Raw genomic sequence first — 18048 nt, 5'->3', positions numbered from 1 at the left:
ACTGTGTCCATCATGTTAGTATGAAACTTGAATAAGAGATGCTCCTACTATAACCATTATTAAGGAAATTCCGATTCTTAAACTTGCATTTGAGAGAACATTTGAACTTTTTGTTGGAAATACTAATTTTATATAATCAACATGGCAGATAAAGTTCGTAACATATTACACAAAAATTATAAACAATACGACGTTCTTCAAGCCAGAAAAAAATATGTACCTGTAGTTTCTAGTCTTGTTCTTGAAGATTTATAATGTAACGACTAAACTATTATCATTTCACATCCGGATATAGTCATTACCCGGAATCGAGTCAATATTAATTAACTTTGTTCCTCGATAAGCAATAAAGATTTCCAGCTGATACCTTATATGGAATAACCGTACAAACTTTTGGGTCATTAGATGGTAAACAAATTATAATAGAGACAATGAAACACTAATAAGTCACCTGCTGCAATACTTTTATGGCATTTCCGGTAAGGACTAATTTTCTACAGCGTGAGCGATGAGGTCATTTTGTCTGATGACAACTCTCCCAAGCTTTGCGCTCTGTGCAAATGTTGCCACTCTCTGTAAGAATGTAACAAGTTTAGAAGAAAAGTATCCGCCGCCAGAAATGTATATTCAGATCAGTAATAATGAATGTCCTTTTTTATTGTGAGCACTATTTTTTGGGCTAATGATCTAAAAAACAATTGGGATCATTACAGGTCATGGCAATCTAAATATATCAAATTATATCCTAAAAATCTAATATCTATAGTTTATGTAAACTAACCACACTTTCCTAACCAGAATCCTATCAAATAATGTGAACACATTTCCATTTACTCAACAAACTTTACATATCTGTATCAAAGGTATTCATATCACTGTACAGCTGATTATTTGTTTGCAAGTTATGTACGCAGATATTGATGACGGCATACGCATCAATCTGTTTACAATCTAATTTTAAGAAAAAACATAATTCCAGAAACCTCCGATAATCTAGGTAATCCTACATCACCACAAAATTGTAAAAATATTGTATCGAAGTCAAATGTACCACATGAAAGGCGAAAATTGTAGAAATGAAAAGGTAAACAAAAGGATCGTGTGAATTAGGTCACGGACATCCGAAAGCAAAAGATGAAGATGGTCGTAACTTACGGTGTGTTACGAAAATGGTCGAAATGTGTCACGTGACCCAGGTTTTTTGCTTTATTTTTTAAATACTAAAATATATATACATAAATATAATATTTTATCATACCACTAAACATTCATCGGTAGGCCTAGGGTCTATACTAGTGGAAATGCGTTTATTATACAATAAATTGTCCCCCGCCTATATAAAAGTAAAGGAAGGCATAGAAATGGGCTGTTTCCTTCATTTATTCCGTCCGTCCGTCAAGCTTCGTCTCCGCAATAGAGTTTCGGATTGTGCCAGCAATATTCTGATTCGTCCTCTGGAGCATAATTCCTAAATATATCGATATAATTTATGCAAAAGAGAAAATGAAAATTGTTGGTCTGATTCCAAAATGAACATTTTCCTCAGTTGAGTTAAAGAATTTTTGTGAATGTGAAGTAAGTTAAGCGAAATAACGCTGTTTATGTCCCTCTTGTTTTCATTTATTAGGTAAATTCTAGAGTTTGTAGACAATATTGAGGACATTGGTAAAATGTATTGGAAAAGTTGTGGCTATATAAGATATTTTAGCGTAGTATCAAGCAGAACAAATGAGCATGTTTTTCACGTGTTATTATTATTTATAGAATATCTTCGATGTGTTGGAATTGATTGAGTACAAAATTCTGTTATATTACTTCTGCTTTTCAGAGTTAGAAGCTAATTGTACTATCCTTAAAAGGATAGCTATTGTTAAGAGGTTCGTATTATATTGGATTCTTCTTCGGCTCCATGATTTAAAAAATAAATGCATAAAACATTTCTGTTATAGTAGCACATAATAAATGAAAATGATAACATATTAGTATCCGATGAAGAACCTTTTATATACATGTACTAGCAACGCTAGTAGATATGCATGATAAATTGTCATTGGTAAACTCTTTTAAATTCAGGTGGTACTGCGGAAAGATTTAAAATGTAACAAGAACAACTTGACGTTTTGCGTTTTCTAATATAATATATCATTTATTTTGTAGCCAAACAAATGAGAAAATAATTGTTGTGTTTTCTTTTGCTGGTAAGCTGCACAACATTAATCCACTGTTTATGGAGATAAGTTTTGCTATTCTAGTATCGAGCATGCTCAAAATAGCACAAAATTCCTATATGTCGATAAACTAATTCCAAGTTAATACATTAGAATCGTTTCATTACAAAGGTCGGATAAAGAAAATAATTTACAAAAGGCGATGTTGAAAAACGTTCTGATGATTTAGCAGGTTTCTTGAAAATTGGAAAACATTTTTATGCTGGTTCTTAGTGTTACGAATTAAATAACGACTGACAGTCTTTTAACAAAATTTATATCTCGGTGTTTAAGTTAAATATTTTCTGCTGAAGTACAATTCTACCTACTTTCTGCAAAATGATTGGGTTAGCTAGGGTCAGTGGGTATTTGACATACAGCTCAATAAATCTCAAAGGTCAAAGCTACTTAACTCGCAAGCCTAATGATATAATTAGGAATAATGAGATAGCTTTGTTATTTATTAATTAATGAAAAATTATTTGCGACTAAAAATAATTTGTTTTATTTTCGAGAAACAACGGCGTCGTTATTGTTGCTAGGCAATTTCTACTTGTTCCACTTTTTGACTTGTTTCGGTTGTTTTATCGATTTGTTAAATCGGGTACCAGCTATGCGACATGTACATCGTATAGCCGTATAAAAGCGAAAATCTCGTGCCATCTGCTCAGTCAACTAGTCTAAATTTGACAGCTAACACAAACTTTAAAAGGAAAAGTTATCATATCGCCATTGGGAAGTATCAGTTCCTAACAATGCCACGTGGACGTAGGAGAGCACCGGCAGGGCATAGGCAAGCCCAAGTATTAGACTATGGTCGCAACCGGCGGGAACCTCGGTTGCCTGAGGCTCGGCAAAATCATGGAGATGAAATTCCACCACAGGACCCTCCAAGGAGGAATAATCGTCGCCAGGCTCAGTTACCTGAGGTCCAGGCAGATGCATTGCCACCAGAGGACCCCCAACAGCAAGACCAGCCAGACGCCAACCCAAGGGCGGATAGAGGTCAGAAAAGGGCAGCGGAGGCGATGGCCGAGTTGGTGGACGAACGGCTAGTTCAGAATGCCGGTGAGTTAAACACTATTGATTTTGAACAAATTTTACAAGAGTCACAAATTTTACCTAGAAATGTTAATAATTGCCCGCAAAATCGTAGAGGGTGTGGCGATACCAATTCGTTTAGCGTCCCGTTTTCTCAAAATTCAGAGAACCAAGTCGGTACCAATACGAGTATCAGCGTGGTCCGATTGGCCGATGATGATTTGGCTGCACACGTCCCGCTTCTTTAAAGCAACAGATTTGTAAAGGGGAATACGTCAATTTGTCTTTGTTACTTAAGGGCGCCATAGAACTACTTGAATTCTGCTCAGGAACAGTGTTTCGCTTGAATGCTGAAGGTCACATTGTAACGGCCCCCAAAGAGTGTAAGGACAAAATTTTCAATATCGAGAAATGGACAAATGCGTTTATTATCTATATGTCTATTTATTTGTCAACTCATGCTGACAAGGTTTATGAAATGCTACATTATATGTTTAACATAAGGGAATGCGCTCTTCGGCCCGGGGCCCCTTTTGCTTGGCGAACATACGACGAACAATTTCGTTTGCGCCAAGCTATTACACCAACATCTTGGGCTCGGGTCAATAATGAGTTGTGGTGGCGCTGTATGCAAAACCAAAGTCAGCCAACTCATACTATCGTCAATTCTGTTTCAAACTCTGGCCAATATACATGTCATGACTATAACAAAGGTCAATGCACGTGGCTTAACTGTAAATTTCCCCATGTCTGCTCCATGTGCGCAGCGACTCATCCAGTAGTTGCTTGTCCAAAATCAAAAAGGGACAAAGTTCAAACTGCTCAGCCGGGTCAATTTCAAAACACTTTTCGTGGCAGACCATTTATCCGAAGAGGCGGGGGCAGGGCCCAAAGGAAAAACTAAAGAAAGTTCACATGCGTCAGACTTTACCGAATCTGGTAACTGGGATATACATGGACTGGCTAATTCACCCATTAAGGTTACTTCTTTGCAAAAATATTTACAATTGTATGATAAAAAAAGAAACAAATTTTTTATTAGATGGCTTCTTACATGGCTTTCCTGTTCAGTATACGGGTCCTCGTGCGCCACGTGACTCTAAAAACTTACGTTCAACTTTTTTTAAATCCAGATATAATAAGAGGGCAAATTAAAAAAGAAATTCGGGCAGGACGGGTAGCCGGCCCATTCAATACAAGGCCACTACCAAATCTTATAGTCTCTCCCATCGGATTAGTACCAAAGAAAACACCGGGTGAATATAGAATGATTCACCATTTATCTTATCCCAACGGTGCTTCGGTAAACGATTTCATTGATCCTGTCGTCTGCTCGGTTCAATACACAAGCTTTGATGAGGCCGTCAGACTGGTTCAACAATTAGGACAAAATTGCAAATTGTTTAAGGCCGACTTTAAAAGTGCATACAGGCTAATACCAATCAAACCTTCTGACTTTGAACTTTTAGACTTTTGCTTTGACAATTATTTTTATTTTGATAAAGCTCTACCATTCGGTGCGTCTATCAGCTGTATTACTTTTGAGCGATTTTCAAGATTTTTGGAATTTTGCGTTAAATCAAAACTGAAGTGTGGGAATCTAATACATTATTTAGATGATTTTTTGGGTGGAGACAAAACAACCGTATCCTGTACACAAGCGCTCCAAACATTTCGAGACGTTATGGCTGAATTAGGTGTGCCGTTGGCGGAAGAAAAAACGGAAGGCCCGACAGAAATCTTAGTATTCTTAGGGTTAGAGTTGGATTCGAAAGAAATGGTAGTTAGAATCCCAAACCACAAAATTCTTGAACTCATTCAAAAAATTAAAGAAATGTTAGGAAATTCCAAGTCATCATTAAAAAAAAAAATCAATCCCTAGTTGGCAGCTTGAATTTTTGCTGTACAGCTATACCTATGGGTAGACCGTTTATTCGCCGTTTGATAAACGCTACTTGTGGCTTATCCAAGCCTTTCCATCATATCAGGGTTAAGAAAGAAATTCGGCTAGACTTGCACATGTGGCTATTGTTTTTAGAAAATTTCAATGGAGTCTCAGTTTTTCATGACCAGTTTTGGGTGTCTAATGAAGACGTTCAACTGTTTTCTGATAGTGCAGGGGGAGATAACTTAGGTTTTGGTATTTTCTTTCAAGGGCATTAGTGTCATGCAAAATGGCCCGATTCATGGCATGCTGCTGGTATAACTTCGGATATAACAGTTCTAGAGTTATTTCCTATATTAGTAGCTTTGTTTATTTGGGACGACAAATTAACAAACAAGAAGATAAGATTCAATTGCAACAATTCGGCTGTGGTACACATTATAAATAAACTGTCATCAAAGTCAGACGCAGTTATGTGCCTTGTCAGGGTGTTGATTCTACGCTGTCTTAAGTTGAATATTCTATTAAAAGCTTCGCATGTACCTGGTCATCAAAATGAAATCTGTGACGCCTTATCTCGTTTTCAGTTGAACAGGTTCAGGGAGCTGGCTCCAGGGGCAGATTCGGACCCATGTCCGGTTCCGAACTTTCTATGGAACATATTCAACGTAGAGCTAGGCAACTTCTCCAGTCAGGAATAGCATTTAACTCTAATGCAACTTACAACACTGCTGTTAACGCATTTGAAAAATTTCGTTCCTCTTATGGGTTGTTAAAACAAGTTCCAATCCCGGTTCAACACATCGTTTTATTTGTATCTTATTGCTTCGAGAAAGGCCTATCTCCTAAATCAATCTCAATCTATGTTGCGGGTATCAATTTTTATCACAAACTTAATGGATTCTATGACTTAGGGCGTATATTTGTAATTAAAAAAATACTGGAAGGCTGTCACAGAAGCCGCATTACACGTGATAATCGGGCTCCACTTACAAAGCCCATATTAATAGCTGTGTGTAATTCTTTGTGCCAAGTTTGCTACAACAACTATGAGGAAAAATTATTTAAATCGCTTTTTACTTTGGCTTATTACGGTTTATTTCGGGTTAGCGAGTTAGTTTCTGTCAACAAGCATGTATCAGAAAGAGTATTACGCCTGACTGATCTGAATGTCGCCAGTGACGAAAGTTATGTGGTTATTCGACTATGCATTTTTAAAACCAATCAGAATGGAAAACCCATTTCCTTAAAAATACCTCGACAGGGAGATAACACATGTCCAGTATCTGCGGTTAAAGATTTTATTAAAGTAAGACCGAAAATTCAGTCTCCTTTATTTTGTCATTGTGACGGCTCGGTTGTGACTAGGGCTCAGTTTCTAGCTGTGTTGTCGCAAGCAATCCGTAAGTCTAACCTGGCAAGTGCAAATTATACAACACACAGCTTCATAATAGGCAGAGCTACAGATCTGGCTTCCGAGGGTTACCCTTCGGAGGTTATAATGAAACTTGGTAGATGGTCGTCGACCTGTGTTAACCTTTACATCCGGAAGTATGTTTAAATTTATGTTAGGATACGTTACCACATAAATTATCCTTTAAGCAGACGGGCTTAGTACTTGGTTACTCGTTAGAATCCTGAGATAAAAGTTTTATATGACAAAGTCCTGAACTAGATCTGGTAGATCTAGGTCTAATCCGTTATAAAAATCTTTCTTTACACGATTTCTTTTTTTTATACACTTAAATTATTTTTCTAACCTAGATGTATGGGTGTTGGGTGACTCCATCCCTTCCTGGGTCGGCGTGCACACAAAGTCTCAAGGGAAACCAAGTCTGGGCCTTCAAGACATATCGGTGGCATGGTGGGGTGTCCGTGGCCTATGTTGGAGAGAATTTCGCCACGCAGTGGAGACACAGGTGCTGTTTTCGTCTCCCCCATCTTTGATTTTCATACATCTGGGTGGAAATGACTTAGTTTCAGAAAATACCATTGAAAGCAGACACATGATCTAAACTGAAATAAATTATCTACGGGACGCTTTCCCAGAAACTATTATTGTCTGGGTGGACATTTTACAAAGACAGCATTGGTCCGGTTCACTTAATGGTAATCAACCTATAGAGAAAAAACGCAAGCGCTTAAACCAAATTGCAAGAAAAATAGTGACGTCATCTCGGCCAAGTGACATAATTAGGCCAGATATTGATGCTCGGACACTTCTATTTGTGCATACCGAAAGGCGATCAGGCGCGTCAAATATTGCTATAAGGCTCGGCTAAATGCCATATCTCGTCATAAGCAACGTACTTTGGCGTGTTGCTTTCAAATCAAGTTCGTGGCTAGGTGGCTCGGGCTGAATAGGTTTTGCCCTAGTGTTAGGCGAAATCTTGTTGGTATTGCTGTATTGCTATTCGTTTTGCGTTCTCAACCCTTTGCATGCAACTATGTGCTTACCTTCATGCAGTGGTCCGCATGATAGTTGCCGGCCGTTTGCAGCTATCTACGGGCGGTCGGTCCCTGTCGTGTGACATCACTGGCTCCGTCGTTGCAGTGCACAGCCATCTTGTTTTTGGTGTACTTGTGTACATCTGCCACGTTACTCGGTGCTTCACTGTTAAACAGTAACCCTTTGCATGCAACTATGTGCTTACCTTCACACAGTGGTCTGCATGGTAGTTGCCGGTCGTCTACAGCTACCTGCGGGCGGTCGGTTTCTGTCATGTGACACCACTGGCTCCGTCGTTGCAATGCACAGCCATCCGGTTTTGGTGTACTTCATTTCTACCGTATCATTCAGTGGTGTTAGTGTCAGTTTAAAGTATTTCTTGTATTGCACTGTTAATTATACCCCTATAGTTTTGTTGTATTGCTTTGACGCGCCTGGTCTCCTTTCGGTTGAAGAATTTATCTTTTTGAGCGGCCAAGAAAACCCAATCTTAGATACTGCTGTATTTATAAATATGTTTAAATACATGTCAATAAGTCATTTGCTCTATATTGTTACATATACATATTATTTAATGTAATGAATAAAATTTAATGTCGAGCATATAGCACAGTGTTTCTTTGTTGTTTTGAGTATTAAAATAATTAACGACTAACAATTCAATGCCTATATGTAAACGGGTTGATTTTCCGTATTTGAAGGAATAATAAGGTAAAAAATGTAGACTTTAGGGTAAATTCTTGTCGTGAAGTGGCGAAATAATATATATTTAACCAGGAACTATATATATTCGTTACAACAGGACATAAGCGTAGATGAATAATTATTGTAAAACGGTCTTCGTATATTTTCGCATATATCGAGTGACCACGTAAAATTTGTAAAAAATACGCACATTTCTGAATAATGTGTAAAAAGTAAAACAAACTATACATTTACAGGGTTTTAATCCTGTGGAAGAAGGACAGTTGCATAAAGAGATAAATCAAGTTCATTTAGCTTGTATTAATACGTATTATACGACCAAGATGTTTTATTGATTACTAAAACATAAATTATTGAAAACAATACAATTGAAAAGTTATTAAGATTTGTCATGATTCAAATTTAAATAGATGTGCTGTCGAATGAACAATCGTTGGTTTTTTGTCTTTTCTACTTTGTACTTTAATTGACCTAAAATGGTTTACAAGATATTAACTTTTCAAAAGGGCTTCCTTACGATAATTTCCGGATGACAATCAATAGTTCTTCCTGTTGTTATTCATTTAGTCGTAAAACATCAGAGTATGTAAACAATATTGAGATATCAGCCCAAAAGACATTGGGAGAAATTATTGGGAAACGTCGCATGATTTGGTCAGAGTGTGAGGTTTAATGGAATATTGTGGTTGTATCAGACAAGTAGCTTTGACTTATTTAGCAGAAGGTATTATGCGTTGCACATGTTCAAAACTATATAATTCATACAAGGTTTTTGTGGTGTTGGAATCGTTTGCTTTATCTTAACGTAATTCTTTTTGATGCACTTATGGTAAGTACTATATTATGTTGTATTACTTATCTTTTTTCAGTTGTAGAGCTTATTTCATTTATCAGGTACACAGACTTTAAGTGCACTGTCTTATTCCTGAGACACATAAAATAATTTAGCTGACAATCGTGTGATTACAGAATTTGTAATAAATGCATGAAACGTATATTTTCGTAGTAATATGCAATAAGTAAAAAAAATACTGGCATACAACTAGCAATAATAGTAAGTATATATGATACTAGCAAATATTTTTACACAGACAGATCAGTTTTTAAACTTTTATACAGATAGTTAAGACTGTGTGCTTTTTTTTGTGCAGATTTTGAGCCGTTAAAGCAAATGGCTTGCTACTAGTTACGTATAGATTTCGAAATATGAAGTTGAAAGACAGTACTCTTAATGCAACTTCTAAACTATGACGTAATACTTCTGAAATTTTATAGATTCCAACAGTGCGCCTCATAAATCTTTAAAGATTCTTTGTTTTTCTTGTGACCTAAAAAATAAGAAGGTCGGAAGTTCAATAAGAATAATGCAGCCGCGGCCCATAGAGCATTTTTAACAGATCTAATTTTACGCCCTGAAAGAAGCACTTGTTTAAAAATATGATGTCTACACTTTATTAAAGTATTGAGAGACTTCTTGAGATTAGAATAAAGAAAACTGGGCTGGCAATTCTTGATACAACATTTAGGTTGATACTTATGGGGTACATGTTATATACTTACTAAAAGACAACATCTAACTGTTTGCTTATGCCTTTGAAGTCATATTAGTGCATTATATTGTCGTACAACTACTAAACGGTGTCTGTCCCATGGCTTCCTGCTGGCGTAGTGAATATCTGCTAACTATATAAAAAGGTCCTATTAACTCAATCAAGTGTTAATTGATTATAACTGTAAAATGTTACTTGATCTTTGAAGTGAAAAGACTGTGTAATCAGCCGCAGACAAAAACTACGTAAACGCATTTATATCATATATTGGTTGAGTTATTTACTTCAACAATTCTTATGATTCCCTAACATAAAATAATTTTATTTTCTGTGATAGCCCCTCTTATGATAAATTTTCTTTTACATTTATGACTTATACTACTTGTATTTAGTATTACTATATTTTCTGGTCCATTTGGGGTCATGGAGCTTATTCAAAATCTATATTGTAAAATTCCGCTTAAGCTTGTGCCAGGAGACGTAAGGGGTGTTGCACATTCTATTATCTTCAATCAAAACGAGTCTGCTATTACATTGCTTGGTTGCATTCTATGCTTCCAATGGATCTTCTTATACATTTTATTATAAACTAAGACAGATTATTCTATTCACAGGTTATTTGTCTCAAGATTTTATACAGTGCCCATTTCAAAATTTTGGGTAAACTGTGTTAGAAATCAGAGTTTCCTGGTGTCTTAAAGATGACCAGACAATACTTTCCCCTGGAGATTTATTTATTACATACACAGCCAGTAATGCGATAATAATACAGAAGACAATTCCAAGCATTATTGGAAAACATCACAGAATGTGGCCGGAGATATAACCATATATTTTGTGTATATCAGTTCAACCGGTTTGGTATTTATCACATGGAGGTAGCATAATAAATTTTCTTTCAGCTAATTTCTTATAATTAATTTATGAATGCCCATTTTTATTTATATTTAATTGAAATACCAGACGTTACAGAAGTTCTGTTCTTTTCAAAGAATCTGTTGTATATACACTTTTTCATTCTTTGCATTTTTATCTTATCCCTACAGTAAGAGATCAGAGGTGAACTATTAATAAACTGCAATTATTTTTTGTTTTCCCTCCAAACGCTTTAAAGGGGTCGTTTTTACAGTGGATATACATTTTTGTCCCTCTATTTTATGAAGAAAAAAAACCTTTCTGATAATTTCCTGGTTACTGAAAGTTCAGCTGACATTTTACAGGATGTTCAATGACGAACAATGCAATAAACCAGTTTAACCACGTAGGACTTTGTAACTTGACATATTCTAATTAGTCATCAACTTGATGCCTTAAACAATCACTCTTTGACAGCCACAAACAACAAGAAAAAAAAATATAGACTTAACGTGCACGGGTTTTCTAGTCTTTTTAGCAAATTAACTTGTAGAATAATCGTTCTATTTTGTTTAATTGCCGTGTAGAGTTGATCCACTTGTTCAAATATATGAAAAATAATGCGGTCAAAGAAAAAGCCGTTTAGGAAGACAAGAAAGAGACACACACGTATTTTCTTCTTTAGTCTCATACATTTTTAGAATAGCACAGAGACCTAAATGACTACAAGCTTTAATGTTGTTATGTTTTAGAAGCTTTTATCACAATGTCTACATGAAGAAAGTTACTTGCACAAGAGAAGCCGTATAACAGCCTAATGATCTTAGCAGGTTTCGTTAAAATTAGGAAGTTCTTTTTATCTTGAGTGTGAAAGTGACACCAAATGTTTCTTCAAGAAGGTTGATAATATCCGACAGTCTTGATACTGAGAATGTTCGCGTCATTTGAAATTTGATATCATAAACACGAACTGGAACTACAAGACTAAGATTTGAATGAGATATATTTAGTATCAGTTGGCAAGTACAGTCACTTAACTTAGTCATTCAAATAAAATGGATGCCTGCTGTAACGCATGACCTTTAAAAATGTTTCATATGTCTCTCTTAAGAGGGTTGAATTGATTTGGCTTTTACATTTGAAGGAAGTTTTCTACTTACTTTGTGTTATGCGAACAAGTAATATTGTTGACTTTGGCTTTGAGATGTCAGACTCTTGTTGTTTTTTATACTTCAGATCTATTAATTTTAAGATGAGATCATTCAAAACAGGACATATCAAGTATTTCTGTCATTTGTTTTGTTTCCTTATGAATATTTAAAACATTATGTACCCTTTACTACATACCTGACGACATAGGCAATATCGTAATGGTATTTAATAAATTAGTGGCTTTTTATGTCCCCTTTCTGTAGGTTGGATTGTATATGAATCGTGAAATATACTGCAAATATACACATTTTTGATAGGGGTTAACGAAACGTAGGCGATTTGGTATGAAAGGTACTTACAGCGTGTAAAGGTATATAAATTGAATTCAACAATTGAAATAAATTTTGACTCAATCAGCACCGTTGAAACAAATAATGTGACAACGAAAGTTAACTAAACAGCACCACAGTTCAAAATATTTTTAAAAAGGTCTTGTTTGACTTGATTGAAACTACTTGCATTAATTTTGTTACACTGCAACTGAGTTAACACTTTTTCGTAAGTATTTCTTTTCATGGCCAGGAATGCTTACAAATTCATCTGTTATGAGAAAAAAAAAGTAAAATCTGTATACAAGTTGACACATTTTACCATTTTCAATGTGTTACAGACCACATAAACATGAAATATATTAAAACGTTTAATGCAAGACAGTTCATAACAACATGCAGGCACGATAGCACACATGTATGTCATATATTTAAAAGATCTAATTTACAAGATCGGTGAAAGCTATCGTAATTTGACTGGAAGTATCATTGCCTTAAGTACCTGAATTAGAGCAATAAACTTAAAATGATACATTGTGTTATTTCTGTCTCTCATGGTATGATTGAATTATGGGTAGAAAAGAATGAGACGGAAAGATCTTGGCAAAATTCTGTCATTTGGTTGTTTAACCCAAAGTTTGTCTAAAAATGGGCTGTTAGATATGAAATAAAAATAAGATTAGCTTAGGTGATAGGCAGGCAGTACTGGAAAAAAAATCACAAAGACTTGATCTGAATGAATAAGCATAGTTAGGTTGTTTAGCTTATATCAGCATAATATCGTTTCCAGTAGAAAGCAGTATGCTTGCTTTTGTATTAGAATAACTCTTTGAATGGCTTGATTGTGTTAAGTTGTATATGTTTTATTTGAAGTTGAATTATTATTTTCAAAAACATTCTTGTAAGTGAAGAGTCCTTTTACTTTTTATGCATGATTAATTAAGTTCTGTTCGGAAAACTTCAATACATCATTTAGCACTTACTGTTTCATTTGGCAATGGTGAACGCATATGAAAACTGGACGCAAATTACTAAAATGTTTTATTTCAATGAGCTTTGAACAAAGTCGCAATATTTTGTTCAACCGATAACCTTGTGAAAGTATTGTATAGATATACACATATCTGCGACATTGATGTTGGCTGTTGGTGAACAGTTTCTTGGTTTGTTAAATCCATAGTAATGACACGATATTTACTACTAATATTGGTTATTGTAAACCTTCTTTATCAACATTTTTGGAGACCTAAACCTAACAAAACAGTTCTAGCATGTTAGAAGAATGTTAATGTGATGTGATCTTGAGAGGATGTAATTAAATGATAAAATCTATAAAAAGACACGATATTTACTACTAATATTGGTTATTGTAAATATTCTTTATCAACACTTTTTGGAGACCTAAACCTAACAAAACAGTTCTAGCATGTTAGAAGAATGTTCATGTGATTTGATCTTGAGCTTGAGAGGATGTAATTAAATGATAAAATCTATAAAAAAATCCTTTAGAAGCATAGAACGCAACCAAGCTACATAATAGCAGACTCGGTACTCTATGATCACAAAGGACCAGAAAATATAACAACACTGAGTCCAAGTACGGGGAGACAGCCACACGGCACAAAGATAACCAAAGACGGCTATGGAACATGCAAGGGGAAATAGTCTGCATTTAACTATTTTTCTTAACATCCTTTTAAAAGCCCTGTAAAATAAAATATCCACAGATAACTAAATACGGCAAAAACATTGTTGGCTTGGTTTGATTGAGCCTGTCCATGGTCGCATGCAACATCAACATAATATTATTAGGACATATTCTAAGGTACGATTTTCGTACTCGGTACACTGTACTACTGTACATCATGAATAAATCGGACATTTACACGACTTTACAAACAGGAGGAGGAGACCCAGTCAGTGCAGCCAATGTAGATAATTTTCTTTTGCATTTTATGAAGCCTTAAAAGCGGTTATTATTTCTTATTTGCAGAAATACTTGCCGAATTGTATTTAATAATTTGAATAAGAGAGCATCAAACAAAGATTTTAGAAAAATGTGTTGTTTTTTTTTTTTCACATTCAACTATTTCACAGACAACCTCAAAACTAGTTCAAAATAACCTGACCAATTACTCTCTCGGGATATCATTTATAAGAAACTCAGAAAATCAGAAAATCTTGCTGCAGCAGTGCCAGGGAATATTGGAAAAGATCACATGATGTGGTCAGAGAATCTTTTTGCGGTCATATTGGGAAAGTAAGCATAATATCATTTAGATGGAGCTAGCGTCTTAGATCTTCTAGGCAGTTATTTCATTATCTCTTAAAAGATTTTATTATGGCGAGATTATATTATTTAACATTCATTTGCAACTATTGACGCTTTCCTTTTTTCTGTTCCAAGAACGCATTTGTAAGTACCATTTCTTTCCGTTTAAACTTATTCTGTGTGCTTTATTTCAATATGACAGGGTTGAAATATTACCAAGCTGAGGCGTGTCCGTACTTTGAAAGCCTCATACAGAGTTCCGTTTACTTTGATACTGTAAATAGCATTTCTTTCCTGAAAGGACTTTTGAACAGATGAAAGACATTTTTATTTAATTTTGGTTCGGTTTGCAAAATTCAAACATACAATTTAATATTTCATCCAGTTTGGTCGTGAAATCAGAGGTTTAGAATCGGGCATAAATTAATGGGCATAAATTTATATAATTTGATCGAAAGTAATAGACATAGTAGCAGACTTAAATACACCAACCATTACATTATTTTACAATGGGATAAAGCATCCGGTAGCAAACGTAACTTACCTAGGGTTTACAAGGTCTATATATTCACCTATTTGTTACATCAACATGTAGTTAATTACAGTCATCTTGTCAATGTAAAAAGGACTGTCCATAGCCTCATAGGTATTTTGCATGTATCAAATAGAACAAGCAAAAATAATTTGAAAAATCTAATTTGTCTACATTCAGCTTTTAAGTTTAAGCATACCCGAAAAAGCACCAGGAAAGCCCATAAATCGATAAGCTATCACATGTTAATTTAAGATTATGCATATCGGGATATAAACTAGAAACCTTGTTGACATTTCATTTTTTTTTTTTTTGTAATTAGTGTTGTAGATATTGACATTATTGGAATCAGTTGTGATGATATCAATTGCTAAGCTATGTTTAACGAAATGCATTTCTTCTATTCAGATACTTTTCTCAATAATGCTTGAACTTGGTATCGTTTTGCGATTTTATTTTATTTTTCACAGGATCAATCAGTCATTTTCCCTTTTTATATTTAATGAAATATAGATTTAAAGTTTAAAGTTAGATTTAAAATCGTTTTTAAAGGCTTTAACGTTGCCTGTTTTATAAAAAAACACATGACAGTTTCTACATGACTTTGTCTAAACTTCAGCCTAGGTCTGAATTGTTGCCCTGTCTGCTATTATGTTGCTTGGCAGCGTTCTATGATTCCAAATGACCTTTTCACCGTTTTATTAAGTATCACAACAGCAGTCTTTAGGTATATACTGCAAGGAGAATAAAACCTTTGATATTGAAAATATTTTTTTAAGATAAATACTATGTTTATCATTTTGTAGGGCAAATTTTATGTCACTGAAAGCAAGTATAAGCGCATGCTACACCTGATTTGTGCAATACATTCGAAACGAATGCGTTGTTTTAATATCGTATGGCGTTAAATTGAGTCGATTGCGGTGTATGATAATAACAATTAAAATCAACTCTATCTGCCTTTGATTAGTTTTATTTTTAGTATTCTAAATTGTCGCAGTTTTTAAGTATACTATGCTGCAGAAACTGCCGTTGCCTCCTTAAGAAATACTGTTACTGTAGAATTTCTATACTATGTTTCATAATTGTCAATTTCCTCCATTGCCAGTCCCAAACTAATGAAATATGGAGATTTCTAAATGTCAAGAGTCAAGAGATATACTTGAATAACGGCGTAATGAACTTTATGGCACAGTTTCAGATTGCTCATCATTGCTGGAATCATTTCTGGAAACTTAGAACACAAATTGCATTTTAATACCCATTTTACAATATCTAGTGGCATTTTTGTGGTATTACGATCAACGTACAGTGATTATGTTATTTGTCTGCAGGTGCTTGCCATTGTGATATTTTGTTACCGCAAATTTAATTGTTTTAATGACGTAAGGGACAACGTCACTTAAACCACAATGTCCATCATGTTGAAAATCTTAATCAGTATATCTTTGTTTTGATGCTGAAGTTGTCGATCTTTATATATCTCAAGGTGAACATTTTTCATATCACTCTCTGACACGATCGATCAGTGGCAATACCATTGAACGAAACCCACCATAACGCAAGTATTGCCAATAATGTTGGGCTATTATGCGACTGGATTTTTCTTAAATGTTAATATTGAACTCTCAGACCATTATTAGACTAGGATATTAATATTATATATATCTATACAAAGACGCGTATGGTAATCAGAATAATTCTAAGTCATGTAATTGTCGTGCAAGTTTATTTAGTTGCCAAATAGATTTCGAATAAATGTAGTAAGAGAGATATAACTGCGAAACCTCTGGTAGATTTCAAAGTTCTTTGGTAAAACATTAGGCTGTAAAACGGGAAAAGTGATAATTGAAGTGATGACGTCATAGTTTGTCAGTCAGTGTTGATGAAAGGTCATACAACGCAGGGATCGTCCACTATTTGAGTTTATGTATAAGTAACAGATTTACCCCTTCTATCGATTTCCATCTTAACATGTAATTTCTAGAATGTATTCGCCTGATATGACCGACTGTATAAAGATTGTTTCGGAAATGTTTAGGTAGTTTGTTTTATGTATCAATAAAGAAAATCTGAATAGTTTCGTTCGTACATCGTGGTTGATTTGAAACGTGTGCAGCGTATTTGCTTGACAACGACCTGGATATGATAATTAATGGTTAAATTATTTTTTGACAGAACAGTGATGAATCTCCGTTTCGGGTAACATATTTCTGTATACATTCCTTAAGTACGACATACGCTATTGCAATCAGACATGAGAACACATCAAGTTATTAAGAAAGAATATCGTTCCCCTGTCTGATATTATACACATAAAAATGAATGTAAGTATAGCACGTTAAGAAGACAAACATTAAATGGGAGCTTCGATAGGATCTTAAACTTACATAAAAAGCACAATATACAGAGAATATTGCTTAACTCGGTTGAAACTGCAATCCAGCAAGGGCCTGTGCAATGATAAAACGAAATTATATTAAGTTTATTTTTAAACATATTGAAACAGATTAATGAAATAGATTACAGACAGAACATTACATTTGGATGAAACAAAATGTAATAAGAAAAAAGTATCTGTCTTACTAAACTAGGAGATCCAATAAGGTTAATACTTGAGGTAGACATCCACGTTAGAAATACACCTGAAAATAGCTTTTTTAACCAGTTAAGGTTAGCATCTATTGCATCTTTTATGAAAGATTGTTTAGGTTGGTATCTTTCTCTATTAAACTATTGACAGCAGAGTTTTGATTAGTGTGAGATAAATCACTTCCATTTTGTTACTTTTTCCCATAGACAAACAGGATTACAGTTTTGATTAAAAAAACACTATGTCATGTTTTGTACTTTCAAACCATCTACATCAAATCATCTGCGAGAACGACTGTCGTCTAAAATGTCCTCCATTCATTTGATAAAATTGCTTCTATAAAATGATCCATCATGATTTGCATGCGATCTCTCATGGGAAAAATGGAATCAATATATGAACACAAAGGAAATAGTACATTGTTGTTTAAGAATCCAGTCTGGTTTGTGTTTTCTAGTAAATATAAATGGATGTTTTT

This window comes from Mercenaria mercenaria, chromosome 8, assembly GCF_021730395.1.
Source record: "Mercenaria mercenaria strain notata chromosome 8, MADL_Memer_1, whole genome shotgun sequence".
Lineage (NCBI taxonomy): Eukaryota > Metazoa > Mollusca > Bivalvia > Venerida > Veneridae > Mercenaria > Mercenaria mercenaria.
Note: the sequence above shows the minus strand (reverse complement) of the source record.